The following is a 23,511-nucleotide window of genomic DNA, read 5'->3' as shown; positions in this document are numbered from 1 at the left end:
TTTTTCTTTTCAGAATTCTGCCTCTCAGAGCAACAGAACAACAGCATCGTTCGGTCAGTCACACAATGAAACTTTAAGAAATGCAATAACAGATCTTGGAGGGTAAGTATTAAAGCTACCATCCTCTCTGTTCAGCCAGAGCTGCAGTCAAATACGTGAGTTCTGCTGACAGTGCCTTCATGCTGGCTCTAAGTGACAGCAAGCAAAGTAAAGGAAGAAATATCTGTAGGCTTGTCATGTACTAATATCCTTTTGATAATGCAGACTGTTAATCCTAACCCAGGTAAAGAGAAGAAAAGAAATTGGGTTCTTATCTTAAAGAGTCCACATTGGCCAGATGAACACTTCAAGGTCATTCAGTATCGCTATGAACAAAACAAATGTATCGGCTCTATTGTGGTGCTAAAATCCCATCTGACTGACAACGTTTTCACCAAACATAACCAATTTATTTTTGTTTAAAGCTTTAATTAAGTATCATAGATTGAAGTGAAGTAATTAATAACTTTAAAATGCACTGACCCACAGAGAGCAAATACCTTAATCAGGTGAAGCCTGGGGAAAGGAAATGCATGAACTAAAATAAAACAATTCTGTCCCTTCAGTCTCTCCTAGTAAATCAAAGAAAGGAATTTTTATATTAATTGGCAATGAGTCTATGTCTAGTCTGACTGCTGACACAGTTGGTCATAATAATAAAGAACATGTCTGTGGGATGTGAAAATGCAGTTTGAATGTTAGTAATGTCTTCATTTTCTGTTCTGATTGATTAGTTTGAATAAAATTTAAGCAGCAATGTTCCTCCCCCAATTTCTTATCTTGGGAAAAAATCACAAAAATCAAGTAACATGAGTTAGTAACGCATATAAGTGACTGCTTCTATAGGGAGTTCCATTTCAGAGACAGTTCTCAAAAAACATAATGATGATGAGGTGAGAAATCATTGCAGAACAAGTTTCAAATTCTGAATATTTTTCCATCCCTCTCTGCTTACATTTATCACAGGTAGAATTTGCTTAGCAAACGCAGTATGGAAAACACTACTGAGAACAATGTGGATGGTAAAATTAAAATTACTTGTCCTATGTCCTACAAAATTTAAGTACTGAGACCACATTTAAAAAGAATATTGTTACTCTTTTCCCAAAACCAAGCCTCAAAACAATAAGCATAAAGTTAAATGTCTCCAAAATCTGACTCAGCTTGCTGATACATAAAAAAGCCAATGCTGGTGAACCAAGCCTGTGCATTGGGTTTGCATTTCATCATAACTCTTTGACATCATATCTTTTAAATATGTTTAGCATATTTACATGTCCATTTTCCAAACCGCTGAGGAGATATTATATTATGAAGCATTATTTGTAATCTTCTGACATTGGAACCCCCAATTTCAATGTTTTTGTCATATGTTAATTGTGAATGCTCCTCATGAAGTTCAGGCAATTAAACTTATGCTTTATTAAAGGTCTCATTGGTCATTTTTTTTTCTTACTAATACAGAATAGAAAGAGCTTAAAATCATCCATAATTCATTAATAATTCCAGTTACATTACCTGAGTCATTGTTCCCAGATAACAAATATCTTCAAACACTGAAGCTCAAGAGGCAAAATAAATCATTGGCTATTTGCTGTTTATTCTCCTCCATATGAAGTAGTAGTTTTTCAAAATATAACATCTGAGATAGATGTATCCAGTAGGTTTGGAAGGAGGAACTGAACATGTAAACTTTGGAAACTTCATTCCCTAGTCAAAAGGTAAGTAGACACCCCACTATGACAACATTCAGATCTTAAAACTATGAAAATCAACCACTTTTTCTTGGGATTAAATAATACTGTATATGCAAACCTAATAGATTAAAAATCTGGAAGGAAAAGTCTTTAGAAGTGGAAACATTAAAGGATGGCATGCAGCAACATGCAGAAAAAGCCCTATTTCCCATACAGGAGAAGAGGAATAAAGAGGAAAGCAACCCTTGTTGCCAAAGATTTAAAAGCTCACAGTTTATTTACATTTTCCTTTGCTGAAGTCAGTCCTGGAAATCAGATTCAGATATTTTGCCCACCCCCTCTCTTGGGGCTGAGCATCAACAGCACACTGCTGTGTACTCAGAATGTTGAATTATGACCTACTGCAGAAACACTACATTTGGCATCACAGCTTCATAAACTGCAAATTGACATCCATGAAGTAGAGCTTTTCCAAATGTGTCCAGAGATTGTGAATTAAGCAAAAATGATGATCAGAAATGATCCCTCATTTCCCTTGAAAATATACACCCTATTTTCTGAGTGGTTCATGTTAGTAAGCACTTAAGATGCATCAGAAAAAAAAGTCTTTTCACTTATTTGGATGATGAACAGGGCCTCATTCACACAGCAGTGACTTTTCAGTAAGACAGACTGTTTTGGGAACAAGCTTGCAGTCCTCCCTGCTGAGCAGCTCCTGCACAATTCCTCTACTTCAGCAGCTGAGTAATGATTTAGTTCCAATGTCCTCCCCGAGATAAATGGACGACTGGCCTCTCTGCCAGTTCTTCAAATCAACATCACATAGCATTACTCTCAGAAGGACAGAGAAGAAACAAATCACTGTAGTCACAGAGGGCAGAGATGTGACAAATAAAAAATCCCCATCAGACAGAGTGGAGAATGTTCTAAGTCACATTTAGATTTACACCTCCCACTACAGGAGAGAAAAGTGCAGGAAACAATCAAAGTGCACAGTAGCAATATCTTGGTTCATTGTCATTGAAAAGACCTGCAAAATGCATGGGAGTGGATTTTTGAGCAGATGTACCACACCATTGCTGCAGTTGGGCAAGTAGAGTTGTGTGGCTTTCCCACTGGCTAAGAAATTTTCCTTGGAGCTGAATGCTTCACTCTTAGGGAAAAATTACACAGTCAGCTTCAACTTGTGCCAGTAACAAAGGTCAGTGAGGCAAAACCAAAACTCATAGGCAGCTAGCTGAAAAAACTACGTTGAGGCAAGAGAAGGTAGATATTTTTCATGCTAACAGAGACACCATGAGCAAAAATATTCATACAATTTTACTAGAAGCAGAAATACTAAAATATTTTTAAATTCTCTTAAATGATATAATTCAGGTCCCCAAAAGAAAGTGATATAAAGGGCACCAAACATCGCAGAAAGCATCTTGCCTGTTTTAGTGCATATCTCAACCATACCAGCTCTTTCAGCTCTTGGTAAGTCCATTATTTTAAAAACACTTACAGTAAAAGAAATATAACAGTAAAGATTTCAGTGCATTAAAGTTTGGATAGACTTTTAAGTATCCAGGAAAGACAGAACGGCAACAAGAACAGTTTGATTCTTCCTGTCATGTAGGATTAATGTGTTTGACTCTGAGGTATCACAGTATTGGAAAGACAGAGCTGAAATTGTAGCTGGCCATTTTGTAATACCATCACGTTAGTTTAAAGGTCTTATGATAAATTTTTCTGAACAACAAATTTAAAAAAAACAAAACTAAACAGAAACAACAAACCACCCCAACAAATAAACAAAAACTAACCTAAAACCTCCAGCATTTTGAATTGGGGCTTACCTTACCTTCTGGACACAGAAGAATTTTTGAGTGACATTTGGGAGACATCGGGCCAGAAAAACTGTAATCTTTAGTGCCTCTAAGGTGATGATGCAATAAATGACCTGCAAGGATTGAAAAAGATACCAAGTTGAGTTCCTGGATCTGGTCTCAGGCATCTTACATCACCATAGCCTTTTTTTTTCCTTTGTACACTGAAGGCTGCTTGCTAAAAGTTTTAGGGTTTTTTCTGGGTCAAGATCAATGTATGAAATCATGCAATCTTGAGAAAGTTACAATTATCTAAAAATGAGATATTAAAACAGATCTGAACATTTAAATGAGAGTAGCTGAAATCGCTTATGTTGCAATGAAGTGTCAATTTTCGTTAAGTTTTTAATTAAAATGACATTCACTTCCACTTTTTCCCACTACTGTGATATTCATGATTATAAAGTGTAGAAATAGGTAAATAGCAAAAACATTTACCAGTTCCTTTTCATAAAAGTGAACATATTTACTCTTTCCACTTTTAATTCATCTAGTTAACAGTCAGAAGGTTCTGCTGGGATGCACTTCTCTAGGAATCAAAACAAGGTGCATACTCTTCAGATCACTGTTTCCCATACTTATACTGTTTGGTTTTTAACCCTAATTATATTATTTTCCCATAGATTTTCTAGCTATGCATTTTAAAACTAAATATTGACATTACCAGAATGTCCAGGATTTCCTTAATTGAAAATTAATTCTTCATATTATTAACCAGAGGTTGATTTGTCATCTGATTTTGCCAGTGGACTTGTGGAGTAACAAAACAAGGGCAGGGAAAAACAATTGCACACCCAATTGCCACCCAACAACAGACATGCACTCCAAGTTACAGAGAAGGAGGCAGCAGCTATGAGGACTCTCAGAGCTTTCTGAAGTCAATTTCTAGCTACTAGTTCAGAGACCAGTGATTATTTTAACAATTTGTTTGACCAACTCAAACCAGCCATCACCAGGATTGTATTAATCCTCTATGTACATACTAAAAGACAGGGAAAACTCAGTAAGAAAACTATGAGATGCTCCTCAGAAATAAGAAACCAGGAGTCTACAAAGCATTAATTATATTTTCCAGACACAGGTGTGAGGACAAATGATCACTTGAAGTTCTCCAAAGGGTTGCCCAAGAACTTCCTAGAAGCCAGCCTTCCCAAAAAACCTAGAAATTTGACAGAAGTATTTTTCTTTTACATCTGTAATTACTACTTCAGCTCACTTAGTGCTTGGAAAGTCTGAAGGCTAGATCATTGTCACCACTGCATTTTAGAAAGCTGAATGAATAGCCAGGTATGTGTTGCCATCTTATTGCAGGGTTCTATACTGTTGTCTCCTTATCACAAAAGTTTCATACCTGCTTGGTGTTTCTCGTGGGCATCTCCTCAGAGCACTGACTCTTTGTTCTCCACAAAGCAGGCACTGACTCCAGCTCCCCTCTCACCCAGCCACCCCACTCTTTTATAGCATCTTCTTCTCATTGCTTACAGCTGTGACCTGTTAAAGTCAGGCCTGCTCCTAATCTTTGCTAATTGGCCCAGCTGCAACTCTTTAGGGGTGAGATTACTGTCCACACTATCTTTATTTTCTTATATTCTATACCCCTACAGATATGCAATGAATTACTTTTTGAGGCATAAGGAGTAGGTACTTAAAACTCTTCACTCACCACATCCTTTCCTTAGTGTAACCAATAACTTAGTCATGCCTTCACCACTCATAAGTGCAATGCAGTCATCCAGGACACATGCCAATATAATCCTTGTGGCATACACTTAAGAAGCTATGATTCACAAAATACTTCAAATCTTTTATACTGAAATATTTACAACATGTGAATTTTTTTTTCTTTTGTATACAGACATTTAAATTCTATACAATTAAAAAAATCCCAATTCTCTTAATACACCTTGTGGAAATGAAGCCTTTCTACACATGTCAGTTATGTAGTGGTGGAAGGCTCCATTTCACACAAATAGGCCACATCAGTTCCAGGCCTTTTTTCTGAAGCAGTTATTGCTAAGAATTGGTTTGCAAAGTATTTGAACACAGTAAATTACTCAAGCAGGCTCTTGTCAACATGCATTAACACCATTTACAGCTCTGTTTATAAGAGGCATTTCCCCACTCTCCCTCCACAGCATTTGTATTGAAGTTCATTGTTCTACAAGTTGTATTGATGTTGCTGTGCAAAGATCAGACTTAGCAAAGCTGCTTATCTGCATACTGCAATACTCTAAGTAGCTGCCTATTGATTTTTCCTCCTCCTTTAAAACCATCATGCCTTCTTCCAATATTTTACTTAAATACCTAGTGTAAAGGACTGGAAAATAGCACATAGATATTTCAAAGAAACTCATCAAGTCTTAAGAATAGTTAATTCTCAATCAAGAGACATATATTTCCTTGTGCTTCATGAAAAGTATAAAAGAAATATCTTAAAATAAATTCCATTTATTCACTAAAGAAATAAAAATTCAGAAGGACACTCTGAATTAATATATCATGTTATAATCAATAACACATTAAAATACTTGATTTTTTTTTCACATGTTAGGAACTTCTAGAACTATAGTAGCCTTAGTAAAATTTCTGGGCATAAGCATTTTAAAAGGCACATATTAGAGCCATTCAATTATGAAGACAGACAGCAGTATTTTTAGCAAGACCTTTCTAGGAAGCCATTTAAGATATATTACACATAGGTGCCCAGAGTCCTGTCATATATCTTGAGCATGGACAATATGTCTGCAAGAATGCTGCAGTTTCATGACAATTTCTCAAATTCTATTCATGGCTTTAATAATTTCCCCATTTTTAAACGATATCAGCTATTTTGGCCTTCACAGTCCTGTCATTTTCTTAAAAAGTTAATTTTAAAAAATGGCAGCATAGCTCTTAAAAGAGAGAAGTCTTTAGAATTATTCTTTCTTTAATGCTCCTCTCAATACTGATCAAAAAGCCATGAATGCTTCGACAGAGGAGCTCCAGCCTTGATGGCTTCTGCTAATTCTGTAGGAGGCAGTTCTCAACACATGACATTAACCTGCTGTCTTCTTTGGCTTCACAGACAGATGCTCATGGTTTGATAGCTTATGGTGCATTTATTGCCTTCTCATGGGCCTTTATACAGTATAGGATCTGTGCTGTGTTTGGCTAACTTTCTGCAAGTTTTTAGTCTAGTTGCCAAAATCCTAATCTTGAGTACCACTAAATGACTTGTTCTGCCCAAAAAAGAAGACCAGTGGTGAATATTACTAGCATTTTGTTCCATTATCAGTAGACAAAATTAATATCTTCCTTCTGGTGATATCACAACTCAGTTCTGATTGGTCTTTTAGCCAGTTACTCATGCATGCTTCTGTAAAAGAACTGTTCAAATTGTTTGTAATGAAACCCAAACCTGCTGACAAGTTAATTATGAAACCTCCATTTGGACCCTTTAAATTTTTCTCTGTGATCCTAGGCTGAGTGACTGTGAGCAGATTTACGATTACAGGTTGAAATTATGCTGAACGCAGAGGTTTCATATCATTTCATGCGAAACCAAGCAAATCTTAGCAATTTGGGATGAATTTTATTATGTACTCTTCCAAAGGCTCAAATATGAAAGTCAAAGAAAAGCCAGTAAGGGTAAAAAGAGACAAGAGATCACATAAATCTCCGGAGACATAGTGATGGTGTTTTTGACAAACAAGTAGAAAGATCCACAAAACTGTAATATTTAAGAGTTTCCAACATTATGTAGTTCCCAATTTTCACAGCATTTACTCTTGATTTTGGTTAGAGGGTGTTTTTGCTCATGATCTGTTCATCTGTTTCAAATGACCAAAACACTCACTGCATTCTTCTTGTTTTTGATGTGATGCCTGGAGTCCTTTTGCTTAGGTGCAGCATGCTTACAGCCTAGGCAGGTGCACAAAAGGATTTTACCATTTCACATGGCTACAGACCACGAAAGGTGTACTTTTCTCAGGAAAGATGATGGTCCCTTCACCACTGATATATAACCAGCTAGGGAATTAAAAAGCCTGACAATGGGAGATGAGATTTTTGAAGGCAGACCAAAACTGTGATCACATAGTGCAGAGGCTAACACTGAATAGAAAGGATATAGGGCATAAAATGCAGGAGGAGTCAGAAGATAGCCATAAAGAGCATGAGAGACAGGAAAAGGCTAGGAGTGGAAAAAGGAGTCTACCTGGGTGGCAAGGATGCTTAAAAATGGTGTCCGGAAAGAGAAAAGTGCTGCTAGAAAAGGTACACTAGAGAGCTCAAACAGGGATCTTCTCTTCAGAAGAGTCTGGTAAGAAGTTGCACAGTAAGCGCACATTGTGTCATTTACTTCATCTTGGAAGTTATTACTGTGACCAAGGTCTTAATCTGCTACCTAATGAGATGCTAACCCTCATCAATGAGCAGTGATTTCAAATATTTTCTGCTTCTCACTAATATTCACTGCACTGATTCCATAAATTTTTCTTAGCTATGATCTAGTGTTCTGCTGGGATAGCAGAAGATTATCCCAGCAGACTAATATTCTTTTTTGAAGTGGGTGCAATTTATTACTTCTTTCCAATCCAACAGCAATTAATGGACTCAATAAAGAAAACTATCAACAAGTTTTTTCTCTATAAGCTTCTCTAGTGGTTTAGGGTAAAAAAATTGAATCTGTAAATGTGTCTAACAGAGAACATTTTGATTTGTTCACAAAATGTCTCAACATTATTTTGCCTCATGTAATAAAGATAAATAAAATGTTTCTTTGCTACTTCTCTCTTCTGCTGGCTAGGGCCAATATTCTATTTCCCATCATTCACCAGATCATGTCCAGTTTGATGAAGACATCTCACACAACTACTACTGGGAAAAGAACATTAATAATAAAGTAATAACACAATGCTTGTTACTGACCAAGGGATAGCATTGAGACTATTTTTAAATGTGGATTTGTTAGATTTGTGATGGATTAACTTGCTGTCTGTGAACTGCTTGATCTCCCAGGTTCAGACATGTTTCTCTAATTAAAAAGTGGATATGAAAGTCAAACATTCTGCATTTGACAAAAGGGGATGATTTTTTGTTAGCTTCTTATTAATGTTGAGAGAAACCATATGGAGATCAGACTTCTGATTGAGAAACATTTCATTTTCACTTCCTAGACAAACCACAGCTCAGTCTGGAAGTGGTGCAAGTGGTGATAGTTTTCAAGCTGAACATTAACAGGAAGAAGAAAAGGAAAAAGTTTTTTTGTCAGAAAAACTGACAAAAATTTTAGACACAGCCCTGGCGGAATCTGCCAAACATGATACACTCATAAAAATCAACACCTCATTCAAAAATAATAGATAAAATTTCTGGCTAAACATTGTATTTTCTAGTATATTTCCCATAACTACCAACTCACATGATCCTGCTTCAGATTTGAAAGCACTTAGTAGAGATGTCTTCTACAAGGAAGAATCCTTAATTTCACATGTATTCAGCTAGGACAGCCTAAATAATCCCCTCAGTGAGAGGAACCAGGACATGGGTCCATGACAAGCAATATCCACTGTAGAAATCACAGAAAAGAAAGAGCGCAGTGGAGGGAGGCAGCAGCATCCCTGCCAAGCCGTTTGTATTGATTGGAGAACCAAAAGGTGAATTGCTCAATAAGAACAGCAGTTAATCTGTGCAGTAGTGACAGAGAACCAACTCTGATATTACACGTGGGTCTGTTGCAACATAAGAATTACACAAACTCTAGGTGGGGGAAGGGGGAAGTAGAATTTTATTTACTCAGATTAACTATACTGACAGAGAAAGCAAAGGTGATTTGATTGTGACACAAACACCCACTTTTAGCTGTAGACACAATGTAAAAAATAATTAGAAATGGGTATTATTACAAAAATAGATCTTCTGTGTAATTTATTTGTAGCTCATGATTCTGTACTACTGAACATGCTGTGCTGTTTTCTCCCTCTCATCTCCACCTTTTGATTATTCAACTCCCAAAAACTCTGAGCCGTTATCACAATGACATTCTCAATTCTAATTACTCTGATCATTTCTGAAATTAAGATATAGTTCCTACACTGTTTTGACTCATTTTTTTTCAAACTACCACATGATGACTCCTTTTTATGATTATCTAATGCCAGAAACTATTGGGGTGTTCCTCAATTTTATTTGCTGAATGCTGCTTAAAGTTCTTGGGTCACAATCCTAATTCTAGCATTGTGGAAACAAGCCTAGTTTCTGTAATAATCCTTTTCCCTTTGTACTAATTTTATCCAATATTGTGAAATCAGAACAGCCTACAGAACTTCGAAGCTTTTCAGATGAAGCACATGCATTTTAACTGAGCTTTTGTTTTACAGTTTTGCTACTAACAAAAAAAAAATTTATTTCTGCGGTCTCATTCCATGGAAATAATCTATGTTCCTAGCAAATATTCATTTATCGGAAAATCAATCAGCAAAATACAGTGCAAAAGGTTGAATATTTTTCAGGACTATGAAAAACAAAGCCAGACAAATGAAAATGAAACACAGAAGATAATTCCATAGTCTCTGGCTTCATAAAGCAGGTGTACAAAAAAGATGCCCAGACTACTTCTCCGTATACATTGTAATAAATATCCAGTCCCTTTTTGATTGTTTTTACTCTCTCTTCCACCAACAATAATTGATTTTTTTTCTTATATATGAGAATAATTGAATTTTTATGGCTCATAACTGCAGCATGATCAATACTACAAAATAAGTGCTAGAAATGTAGATATTTTGCATTGACTCGGTTAAACAATTCTTGGTATTTTTCTGGGGTTTTACTCAGCATAGCCCTTGCCCTCATTCAAAGTGAGCACTGGAGAAACAGTAAGACAAAATTTTGAAACAGTGACTTCCTCTGGTTTCTCAGACTTGTCCACCCACCCAAGAAGAGTAATTAAACACCTGTTTCTCACTCTCCTGCACACACGCACAGAGATATAAATGTATACCAGAGTATATTTAATAAGGAATACCTCTGTTCTATTATCTCACCTTTTTGATACAAAGTTTTTCAGCACAGAGATCATGATTTCCAGAGTCTGCACACAGCTGTTGCTAAAACCTGTGCCCTGATTTCCCCATATCTGCATTATGTAGTAGCATTCTATAAATGCACCAGAATTATTGAAACCATCACAGGAAAGAGTCCCTTATTTTGCAACCAGCATGCCACCAAATCACAACTGTGGATTTATAATGCTACTGATTTCATCTATTAGCACCTACAGATTTCACTATTCTACAGAAACAAAGTAAAAGAGTGCAGGCTAAGCCATTTCAAGATTATATCCAAGAAGGGTATTAAAGAAGCATACCTTGAAATTTTTAAGACCTCAAGGATCCACCTGGCCCCAGATGCCTCTGTTCTTCTACATGAAACATTGTGCACATTCAGGAGTCACTGGGGATACAACAGGGTGATATTTTTTGGTGGAGAGACTATATGGATGTTTTAACTCTAACATCACAGCACAAGATTCAAGTTGCCATTACTGCCCCATGGCAGCACTGTTAGTTAAGCAGCTTTAGGTCCAACCAGATATTTTGAACTCTCCCTTGGCTGCAGCTTGAAAAGCACAAGGGAGGACACAGTGAGGCAGAGGATACTCAAATCTTGGCTGCTGTGGTAGCTGAGGAAAGAGTTACACCACTTTACCACATACCCTTTGTACAATGTTAAATCTAAATTAATTAAATAAATCAGTTGATGAAATCACCCTATAAATGTGACAGCACATCATAATTCAATGCAGCTGCAAGATCAGGGAGCAGATGGAAGACGTTGGATTTTTCTTTGAGCTGAAGTGCCATATAGCTGTCCCATTCTATTTCTTTAAAGATTACTACGAGTACATGTGTACAAAGGGCCTGATTCTGCAGCTGCTTCTTGCACAGTGCTTCACTGTCAGGAAACTTTCCACAGAAACAAAGCAGCTGCAGAACTATACCTTTCATATTTTGTTCAGTAATAGGAGAATCCTGGCCTGTGTTACACTGGTGAAAATGAGGACAAAAGTTTGCTTAAAGTTTAATTGTAGTTCATTAAGTAGTGAAATGATCCTCCCTGTTGTCCTCTCATTATACACTGTACATTAAACAGAGTTCTTTTAACAAGGGTAATTGTTTCCTCTGAAGTTCAAGCTTCAGTACTAACAAGCAATCTGGATTTTTCTCATTGACAAGCAGTGCCTCAAACAGAAAACAACTTGCTTTTGGCTGGCTACAGCTTTACAGTCTTAATTCACCTTTAGATCTTTCAAAGGGATCAAGGAGGAAGGGAAAATATGAAATAAAAATATTTTCAAATAGCCAATATGTACCAAATGAAAACACAAGTGACTTAGAAATTGCTTTAGGAACAATTTCTAGCTGTAAGGTGGAGCTCCCAGAGCAGGCTGACCACCTCAGCCATGGGCCCATGCAAGTGGATTTAGTGCCTGGGGAGCTGCCTGCTGCAAGCTGCCAGATTTTTGCCCTTGATTCTCTGTGTCTGACACAGTGACATGGGAGAACAGGAGGGTGCTATGCAGCTCTTGGTCTTTATTTTCATCTTCAGGCTCTCAGGTTAAAAAGAGACAGTGCAGAGTGATGGACTTGCCTCATCGAAGGAAACAAGCAAGAGTGTCATTCCCTGTCCTGGCAAGGCTGAAGAATCAAATAGGAATCCCTTGCAGTGGCTTACAGTCTCACCCAAAAGCATACCAAACAGTAAAAATCTTTCCATATTGCTGGATTTGAGTTTATGTTGTTTTCTTGGTTTTTAAAAATTCTCTCTCAAAATTGTATGAGGCTTTCATGAATAGCAAAGGTAATCTTGAAAACGTGAATCAGATGGGAGAGGAAGACAAGAGAATCTGAAAAATGCCTATGTACTGTGCTCCAAAAATGGGAACAATTCCTGTGAAGTACAAGCTAAGACCACTAGAAGATTGGGATTAATGTCCCCTTCTCACTCAAAGCTGGCCCTAGAAATAAGGATTAATAGTGGTTAATATATTAAACATTCTCATGAGCATCTGCCCAAACAGTAACTACCAAAGGCAGAGAAAACTCCCCCTGTTTAATTGAGAACACAGTTTGCTGGTGCTGATGGGCATGGGCACAGCTTAGGCAGCAGGGGAAGAGATACCTGGGTGCTTCTTTCCCCACTGAGGTGCTGGGCACAGGGACTACAGAGTCCTTCACAGTTTCCCAGCCTGCAGCCACAGTGTTCAGAAGCCTGCAAAGAGAGGTAATGCATCTGTCCTGAGGTGAACACCTATGATCAGGATCAGGCTGAAAATTAAAGGGTTTCCAGAAGCCAGTCTAATAGAACAAGGCCAGTACAGAACTGAACAAGTTACATGATGGTACTCTACCTTCACATTTCCTCTTCTATCATACTCTTAAAGATTATATTGAAAGTTTCAAGGCTCTGTAGACCATTATGCCATTTGGATCACCATCCTCTCTTCCTACTCAGTTATTAAGCATATTTGAAAGCTTAAACTTAGAAAATCAATCCTTAAACACTTAAAGATCAAGAATTACTTTTAATGAAGACTATGACTACCACTCCAGAACTACAAACCACAGATCCAGAACTTTTTCTTTAGTATCAGTTTTCAAATCTCAGACATATTAGGTAATTACTGTTTATATTAGAAGCTAAAGAGTTATTCTGTTTGTCTTAGTTGTGGTAATCAACAGCTTGTTTGACAAAACCATAGTACATTGAAGAGAAAATGAAACTGCTTAACAAGAGGATCTTTTTCATGGCTAGATAAAATGTGTCGATGGTAATGTCTATGAGAGAACTCTAAACTCCATGAGTTCCAGAAAAAAACAATGAAAATTTTCCTTCCTAGAATTTTTTTATTTTCTTTTCTATGAAGGGTTGAGACTAATGCCAGTTTTTGTTTGCAGCAATAACCTGAGAACAAGAAGTGGTTGGTACTGAAACAGGTAATTCTGGCCTGTCAAAATGATGCCTTTTCATTTTTGATAATAGTCACAAAGGTTTCAAAATCCAGCCTTTGGTTGAGGTACAACAGAGAGAAAGAATGGAAATGCTGTAATTAGATAATGAACAGAAGCAATTACTTCCAACTGTTCATTTCAGCCCCAAACTGTGCACAATTCCAGAGCTGTTCGCCTACTCTGGTGTAGAAAAGCCTTATAATAGGCTTCCTTCATTATTCAAAATATTGATTTTAGGTTTTTAGATATCTAATCCAACAGTTTCAGACTAAGCAAAGAACTCTCCACCTGATTTGTGAACTATCTTAGAATGATGAATAGCTAGAAATCTCTCTCTTGGCCCGTTCATATAAACTCCAAGCTTTACACAATTCAGTTTGAACTCCTTCTCCCCTATCACTGCTAGAAAGGCTATCTTATTAACATTACACACATCTACTCATCATTGTGACACAAAAACAACATGATCATATTTACAGCAAGAGTCACAGCTGTGGGTGTCCCTTACAAAATGAAATTAGTTTTGATTTTGTGTCATGCCGATGTTCATTAATGACACGGACTCTAAGAGGGCAAGATCAGACAGAATGATGAATCATTGTAACAACAATAAATTAATATCTTAGCCAGGGTCCACATACCTCTCTCTTCTATCTGACATATATTAGATGTTCTTCCTGTAAGGCTGTTGGAATTTGACACTCTGTCCTTCAAAGAACAAAGTTATGGATTATAAGGATGAAACAATAAACATATATATATAAAAGCATCAAAAAAGGCTCAACAGGCCCTGTTGACCACCTGAATAAAAGTGCAATGCCAATGGACAGGATAATATGAAAACCCAGCAAAAACTGCATATGGCCCTGTGCATCACTATTTGTGTTTGAACTCATGCTAGAAATAATCTTACTATCAGAACTCAGCTAGCTCTGAGAAAGTCTTTAGCTGAATTTGTGAATCAAGTTTGAAATGTTTTATTTTGGAAAAATTACTTCAATATTTTCTGAGAAGCTTAAAATTGAAAATAATGGAGTCTAATTTATAAAGTATTTGAGGACAGGAGTAGTTTTGCTCTGCATCTGCAAAATGTCTGATATGTTATTGGAAAAGGGATAAATAATAAAAATGAGTATTACCACTTAATTTCTCAAGCAAAACTGAACATCTTAAAATCCAGGCAAATCTACTTATTTATATGAGGCTAATAACAAAAATGATGTAATTTATGAAGAACATAATTTGCTACAAGAAACAGCAATAGTGGAAACACTGAGATAGTATTAAAATTAATATTTATAGATGTACTAAAGGCTATGGGGTAGAGATGTGCACAAATAAACTTCAGCTTGGCTGAATATATTAAAAAAGTTAGAAGATAAAATTTAAATAAAATTACAAGGAACTCCATGTGTGTCTTGTTGATTTTCTAACTAGATTATAATTGCAGTAAATATCTTTATGCTTAGAAGTACAGCTTTTTTCCCTCCATGTGCTAAGGAGTATGAGTACTGCTGGTACACAATGAAGGAAATGTCAAAACTTTTCTTGCCAAAGGTTCTTTCTCCTATTATTTATCCTAGATTTAATATATATTAGAAGATTCCTATTTGAATGAATAATTGCATTTAGAGGCTATCTCATTGACATTTTTCTTCTCTTTTTTTAATAAATTTACTAACTTTAATTAAACAGTAATATTACTCTTCAGAGCAAACTTTAGACACATTGGATTTGTCTAATTCTTGTGAAACTGGTTTTAATGTGCTTTGGATAAGCAATAAAGTGGGACATTAGGTCATAACTTTCTATATTTTTCTAGTTAATTAGTTTGCTACCAAGAATACAGAATATTTACAGGACTACCAGTTAAAAAACATTTGCCATCAGTGACCAAAAGTAGGGAAACTTATAAGAGATGCTAGAAAAATCTATATACACTTATGATCTGATTCAGTTTTTAATTCTTACAAAAATAGCAGCACAGTTCATTAGTTTCATTTTACATTGGCCAACTCTTTAAGCTACTAGGTGACTTAGAACTCTATTTTTTTTCTCATCTCAGAGACAAATGGAAGGTCTTTAACTGCACTTTGTTCTCAAATCTGTGTAAAAGTTAATGGGCCCTACAGGAATGATCTGCTTGCTCTTTAGTGAGGGTCATGGAAAATCTTCCATTTTAAAACTTCTGTGCAATTGCCATTACTGACACTAAACACGTAGTAAAGGTGATGGGGTTTTTTCCTTAAGAGAGAGATGCTACTAAATAGTAATTTGTGAAACATTGCTTCAAATTTATTTTATACCCATCATAAAGAAATACTTCTCAAATTGTGTATAGCTTTAAAAAGAAAATTATAGGTAGGGTTCATCACCTTGATTTTGAGCTGAGAAAGAATAAAATTTTGTACACTGAAGGGCTTTGGCAGAAGACTGACACAGAGCACAGAAGATAATCTCCTAAACTTGAAGAGGTTTGCAACCATGAAAATGCAGTCAATGCACAAACAGCATTCACATCTCTTCCTTCACAGGTAGAGATGGCAATATTCAATTTTCTGAATAGCTAATGTTCTTGTCATACCTAGTAAGACAAAAAGCTTCAAGAAAGAAGTAATTGTACTGCTCAGTAGGAGTGAATGGATTAATCAAGGGGGTGGCTGTGCCAAAAGGCGCTGTCCCAGCCTAGCCACCTTATTTCCTATATTCCTTTTGCAAATGAGACAGAAAAATCCATTCACAGAATGAGAAACTACTTCAAGCAGGCATGCTGCAGATTCCAAACTTTTCACAGCTAGTAGGAAAACTCTTTTAGGAATTACAGAACAGCAATAACCCTTCAAAAAGAGGGGAAACTGACAAAAGAGGAAGATATGATAGCCTTTAGGGTGGTTTCACATACATGCTGATCAGAAATAATTTCACTGAAGCCAAGAGGTACTTGCAAGCATAGGTAAGAAAATAAGTAGAAAGAGATTAGACTTCTAAGGATGCAGTTACACATTCATTTTGGTGACATTGCAAGTTTGGTCTCAGCACTCCTTCTTGTACTTTCAGGTCTTTAGTTCTACCATCCAGAAATATAATGCAAAATGCTTCTTAGTGCTGGCCTCTCATGTTATGGCCTCTCATGAAAACCACTCACGTTAACAACTATGTCTGTATAAGTGCTCACACAAAGCTATGTGATATGAAAGAGAAGCTGGTCCATTAAAATGATTTTGAAAGAAAATCCTACAATCATTACCAGTAGAAAATAATTTTTAAAAACCAAAACAACCAACAAAAAAACCCCAACAAAACAAACAAACCCCAAACAACAACAACCAACCAAAACTCCTCTCAGAACAGTCTTCAGAAAAAAGAAACAAAGACTCTTTTCTACCCAGCAACAGTTAAGGTTACTGGTTCTTTAAGATAATCTAAAAATATATGGCTAGCTGCTTCTGACAGGCTACATTTCCAATTTCACACATTATATGGGCTTGTGGATCAATGGCTCAGAAATTTCCTTGTTCACTGCAGTCAATTGTGCCCTGTGGCCTTGTTATGCTATGGCTGGGCAGGCACCCAATTCCCAGCTTGCCACCTCCCTGACAGATGTTATTTCCAGGGATGTTGATAGCTTCTAAAGAAAATGTCAAAGTAAAAGCACTCGGTAGTGGTCATCCTGCCCAAGAGAAGTTTGAAGGAAACAGAAACTGAAGTGATCTAGCAGTGACCCCAGAACCAAGAAAGCCCATGAGAGCAGGGAGAAGCTTTCCTGGCAGCCAGGGTGGGTGAGACACACCCTAGAGAGCCCCTGTCCTGCAGGGTGCTCCTCAGCAGCAGCTGCTCACTCCTCTTTGGAGCCATGGATCACTCCCCAGGCCAAGGACTGTTTTAAAGGGAGAGGACCTTCAGGCAAAATTCCAGCTTCCTTCTTGCTCCAGATTGCTGTGCCAAGGCAGGAACCTCCTTCAGCCTGGGGCCCTCAAAGCACATGAGGCTCTCAGGTAAAAGATGAGTATTTTTGGCATGTATGACAGAATCTTGGAAGGCCGAGCCATTCACAGGTACTTCAGAACCTTATACCACTGTGCTCATTAATCACTGATGAATGGAAGCAATAAGGATACCATTTTCTGAAAAAAAAAAACCCAAACTAATTCATATAAAGAACGAAACACAATCTTAAACAGTAACTTGAATGGTACCCATGGGCCAAACAGGTTGAGGATTTTAATTCCCTATCGTTAAAGTCACCAAGAATTAGACTTTGACTTTAAAGTAACAAAGATTTTATGGCAAATGATTGGTATTCAACTGATTTTTCAAAATCGATATTGATTAATTGGGTGCCCTTTCACTAAATTACCTGAAAGGCATTGTCATCTTCCTCATAAATCATCTCAAGTGCAGGAGGAAAAGCTTCTTAAAAGTTTGTCTTCTCTCTGATACCAGTGAGGGAAGGAAAGTCAATTTTTCAACAAGGAGGTAGTGCAGAATCTCTAGCATGGCAATGAAAGCATACAGTCATAGTGGATCACATACTGAGGAGGAGCCACATGTTGTAATTTTAAATCCAGGATCAGAAGCCCACACTCTGAGACAATTTTGGTCCCACTGTAAACCTCACTGCATTAATCAAACTGTTGCTGGCAAGTAACTTCAAACACAGTATAAAAATGCAGCAGAGAAGACCTGAGTGGTGGCAGCAGAGACAATACAACAGCTGGTTTTGGAGACACAGCCAGAGTTACAGGCTCTTCAAAACTTCTTTCAGGTCCTCTCCAGCTCTTTATAAAGGCCCACCAGGCATGTGTGCCAGTTAGGTCGGGTATTTTTTCTGCTGAGGTGACTCCTACGTTTGCCAGCTTGCAAAGATGCAGTGAAATTGATTTTAGTTTCCTGCTTAATGGCTGTGATGGAAGTGGCACCTGCACACTGAGCAGCAGAGCTCCCCCAGCACTGACCTTTGGCCACAGCACTCACGGCTCCAAATGGATCTTGGCAACCTACTACTTTGTGGAACAGATTATTACATGATTACTATGGAAATACAGGACACTAGCAGAATATTAGCAAAATAAAATATAAGCCAATAAATACAGCAGTTGCTTGTTGAAATATAATTTCCAGTCAGGGAAATATATGGCAGTGCAAACAAAACCAGTTTCTATTCCCTTTTAAATATTTAGTCTTTGAATCTTCTGGAAAGTTACATTAGTGCTTTTGGATTTAGGTTTTTTGGTACTTTTTTTCCCTAGAATATTGCCAGCTCCTTTCCCCCCCTGCACCACTCCAAGCTCAAAGCTCTTATTTCTCCCTGACAGATTACTAGCTGAAATCAAACAATCAGTGTTGATTAAGTTTATAAAAATGGAGTTCCTCATCTTCTAATCAATATTTTTGTTGAATTGCAACACTATAAATTTTCTTGGCCAATTACTTTAGCCCCCTTCCCATAAGAAGTAACCCTTCCCAACTAGTAGTTAGGGATGTAACCTATTCATACATTAAAATGATCTATTACCCACATCCCCAGGGTGCTGTTTTCTGTAATAGATGTTTAAGTACCATACCTTATATGCACCCACACACACATATGGATAGATAAATCACTGGTATCTTTTTGAGGTTCATCCCATGGAAACTACAGGTACCCCTTAATCCCTCCCAAAATATTGACCCTTAATTAACCCGAGCCACAAATAAACATGCAAATCTGTATTTAAATAGCTTCTGAAATAAAGATGCACCTAAAATCACCCCAGCATCTGAAAGCCTGGAAGGAAAAAATGCAGAAGCAAACGAATGGGAAAATCATCATATACTGAACATCCTTTCTCTGATTAATATTCATTTTTGTCTCTACTATTTTCTAGTATTTTATTCTGTTTACAACACAGAATGAAATTTTATAAAACTTTACTTTGCCATGATTTTATTCAGCTGTGATATGAATGGGAATGCTGCACAAGTCACTGTGTGGCTATTTTCCCAGAAAGATGCATCACATGAAATACTAAAATTGTAATGACTCTCTCTACACGTCCCTTTACCACATAACTGAACTCCAGTCCATATTCCATATCACCAGCCTTCCTTACAAATGCAGGATTTCAGTTGTGCTCAGAGGAGCATGTCTGTGCGCTGTGAAGTGCAAGACAGCAAATGACATATCTAGTCTTGAATACTGTGACAAGTACATCAACAGGCCACCAGTTTCACCACATGGTTAACTGGACAAAGATTGATTCACCATATGTCTTTTGTCCTATGCCAAACCTATACTTCAAAGGTCCTTATATTGCTGTCTTCATTGCCACATCTGCCCGGTGCCAGGACCTCTTTGTAAGTACATCAGTCAGGAAAAGTTCTATTAACTCTTCTTCTGAATGTGCTTTAAGATCTGTATAACACAAATTATTTTTTAAAAAAATCAAGTATTTTTCTTGCACAGCTTCAATACTCACAAAAAAAAAAAAAATTTGCTCAGTGAGCAAATAACTGGTTTTTGTGTTGACTCCATTTGATTCAGTCACCTGGACAATATATTCTAAGGAACCCCCTGATGGAGAGACAAGAGTTAGAGGGATCAGCTATTGCAGAAAACATCAACAACTTCAGTAGCAAAATACTTCTTTTGACCTGCAAGTGAAGTGCTACTCTCCTAGGCTATCACTACAGAGAAGACATTGGTTTTACACGTATCAGAAGCCTCATAGGTTTCCTCTGTCACAGAAGTCACCTCACATATCCCATCAGCAGAGTAAAGGGAGAAATGAGAGGGAAGGAGTCCATATGGATGCAACAACTGAAATTGGACTAAAAGGCTACAGTTGGAGCATTCATGTTATATTCTTTAAGTAATCAGTATACTCTATCCATCCTCATAGAGCCCTCCTCTCTCCCCACCACCCCACAATATTTTGGAAGGATTTTGATCAGTTTTGGTGTGTATACAATATATCAGCAACAGCTCAGTTAAATATACCAGATAGTATAAGGAATATGTTTGGAATATGCAAAATAGATGTTTAAACAGCTTAGACAAAATCATTAATCAAATTTTACAGGGAAAATGTTTCACTAAGCACTCGATTATTCTGGTTTTAGAGTATTAAGATTAATTCACTCACAAGTAACTATAATTTTCTAAATTACAGAGCACAATCAGATGAGAAAGTGCTGTTATTTCATGTCTATGGATGAAGAAAGTACTCTAAAATACAGACAACACTAAAAGTCTTATGACAGGAATCAATCCTTAACAAACACCTGTAACATCTGTGATAGCAGAGTAACTGTAGGCACTGGTGAAGTTCTTATTGCAAGCAATATTTTATACCATGGAGGAAAGCATTCTTAAGAACTCTATAAATCCTTTAAAACATCCCACAAAAGGAGGTGGTGTGAGGCACAGGAACAGGTGCTTTAAATATATTTCCAAATATTTTCCTTCTTGAGACCTGCCTAACTTAGGCTGTGGGTGTGTTAGATTGTACATTAACCTAAGAAGAAAGAGAAAGGAGAAACTTTGTAAAGAAGGAATTGAATGTGCCTTGAAACTTGTGGACCTCACTGTTCAGACTGACTTCCATACACTGGCAACAGGATTAGGCTTCTCCCAGTAATCTCTTCATTGGCCACCAGAGAAAGACTTCTGATTTTTTACAAACACTCACATGCATAAACAAGCGTGCAAACATCCATCCACACACACATGTTTATGAAAAACATAATAAAGGTAAGACTTACCTTGCTGCCTTAAACTAGCACAGACACACAGATATTGAATACTTCCAATGCATGAATGCTTCAACTAGAACCACATTATCATTCTGGAAAGTACATCTTATGGAAACTGCTATTGCATGATTTACTAGTGTCTAAATCCCTGCAGGGAAGCAAAACAATTATTCTCAACAGTTACTGTATTTGTATTAATGGGAAGGAAGAAGAGGACAATCCACGGAGCCTTCTAATGGGCAGCCATAATAAAAAATACCCCAACAAATTAAATAAGTGCATTTTTGTTGTTCTCTCAAAAGCTGTAAAATTCCTGCTCTGGACACTGCAAGATACGAAAGCAAGACTAACTCCAGTTTTGCTTTTAGCACTGCATTCACAAAGCAGCAGTACCAAACCAAGGGGAATCAGAGCACTGAGGCACACACTGCTGGGTAGCTGAAAGAGCAGAGCAGATACTTGCCGGGTGAAAATAAACTACCAAGGAGTGCTATTTGTGTCATTTGTATCCATAAATGGTGAGTTTACAAGCCAAAAGGAGCCTGTGAAAACCATGGCCCAGAGCACTGGTCCTCAGTGTCTCTGGGTTGTGACTGGAAAATTCAATGACAGTTTCAGAGTTATTTAAAGCATATAGTCCATACAAATAAAAGACAAATAGCATTTCAGCATAGCAGGTGGTCCACTCTCAACTCTGATGTATAGCTGCTTCAATACAGCAGCTCATTGTTTATTTGTAAAGAAATACCTTAAATTAATAAAGAGAGAATGAAAATAATGGATAAAGATATGCATATAAATTTAGCCTACATGAAGCTAAGTTGCTACAATTTAAAACCACATTTGATGTAATTTAATTAGAAATATTGATTGAAATGAAACCAGCTCACTGGAAGGATGATGATAATAGGCTAATAATAACAATTGATTTGGTTTGATAAATGAACCAAAAAGCGAGCTGAAGGTACTTAGATTTTGACCTATTTAAGGCCCACATTCCCTTTTCTTCTCTTCTTTACTGAATTTCTGAGATTTGTTCAATATATTATTAGAGTAATACATCTGAAAAACATATAATTCACAGAAATATTTGACAACTGCTGCTTCTGATGGCCCATTTTGAAATGCAGAGCTGTTGTGTCCCCCCCTCACTCCACTCCAGCTTGACTGAATTACATGTAGTGTGTGAGCAGCAGCAATAGTAATTAAAAATAATGAGGCCTGCTAGGTCTCCTAATTCTATTATCTTTATAGCATCAGGCTTCAAGCAACTCACCAGCAAAACAGCCCAGATGAGAAATCTCTTCTGAAGGTTCAGTGGTTGTTTACAATGCAACAGGATAACCTTCTCAGCCTGGAAATAAATAAATAAATAAAATCAGAAGTCTAAACCAGACATTAATGGACATGATTCAAGAAAAAGTAAGAGTTAGCTAATTGATAATGGGCATACAAGTATGCTTTTTGTTTCTTCACACAAGAAAACCTGAGGTAACTGAATAAAGTGCAGTTTATTTTCTTATTTCTTTGCAGAAACTCTTATTTGTTCATGGAAAAAAATGAAGAGCAGAATCTTACATATGCTGACTTTCTGTGTGCCCTATTAATTCCATGTGAAACCCACAAAAGCTACTTTCAGCTTCAGTGGAACTGACAACATTATTCTAACTCAAAGGGTGCTAAAAAGTGGAACTTAAACATAGGTCTAAACTAGGACTGTAACACAGTAGGTCCTTTGTCTCTCCAAAACTTTTAAACACAGAATTCAATTTTATTGCTGTTACACTCCCATACTGTCTCTGAGCAGTAGATGTTTTTGCAGCTCACGAACACTTAATTCCTTACACGACAAATGAGGCAGCAGAATTTTGTTCCTGGGTTTAACATTTGCAAAACAACTTTCAGAACATCATTAAAAACTGTGCAATCTTCCTGTTTCTGCAGGCAAACAAAATCAGTAGCCTCCTGGAAAACTGGGATTAGGTACCCTCCAACTCGAGAGGCTCATTCAGCAGCTCATTTGTGCTCACTCCATCACCAGCTCTCCAGTCACATCTTTCTCCACTGAGACTGGGGGCACATTCACAGAGTTAGAGGTGAAATACTCACTTGTGTGTGCACACAGGGGGCTGGAGTGAAGAGCTTAAAGTATCAATATGTTTTGTATACTGTATCTCTTGA

The 23,511-nt window shown here is 37.1% G+C and overlaps 1 long non-coding RNA gene across 2 annotated transcripts in view; it reads right to left on the bottom strand.

The window, feature by feature from the left end:
* The window catches only part of LOC134421673 (uncharacterized), a 28,368-nt gene extending 5,683 nt beyond the window's left edge, over nucleotides 1-22,685 (bottom strand). The window contains exons 1-2 of one of the 2 annotated variants that reach the window (XR_010028657.1): nucleotides 22,607-22,685; nucleotides 3,580-3,678 (exon numbers count right to left, since the gene is read on the bottom strand). This is a non-coding gene — a long non-coding RNA (uncharacterized LOC134421673). Of the gene's footprint in view, nucleotides 1-3,579; nucleotides 3,679-9,005; nucleotides 9,108-22,606 lie in introns of those variants that run through there. The other variant, XR_010028656.1, reaches the window with a different exon arrangement.
* Nucleotides 22,686-23,511: the final 826 nt, after the last annotated feature.

This window comes from Melospiza melodia, chromosome 9, assembly GCF_035770615.1.
Source record: "Melospiza melodia melodia isolate bMelMel2 chromosome 9, bMelMel2.pri, whole genome shotgun sequence".
Taxonomy (NCBI): domain Eukaryota; kingdom Metazoa; phylum Chordata; class Aves; order Passeriformes; family Passerellidae; genus Melospiza; species Melospiza melodia.
This window is presented reverse-complemented; position numbering and strand designations above follow the sequence as displayed.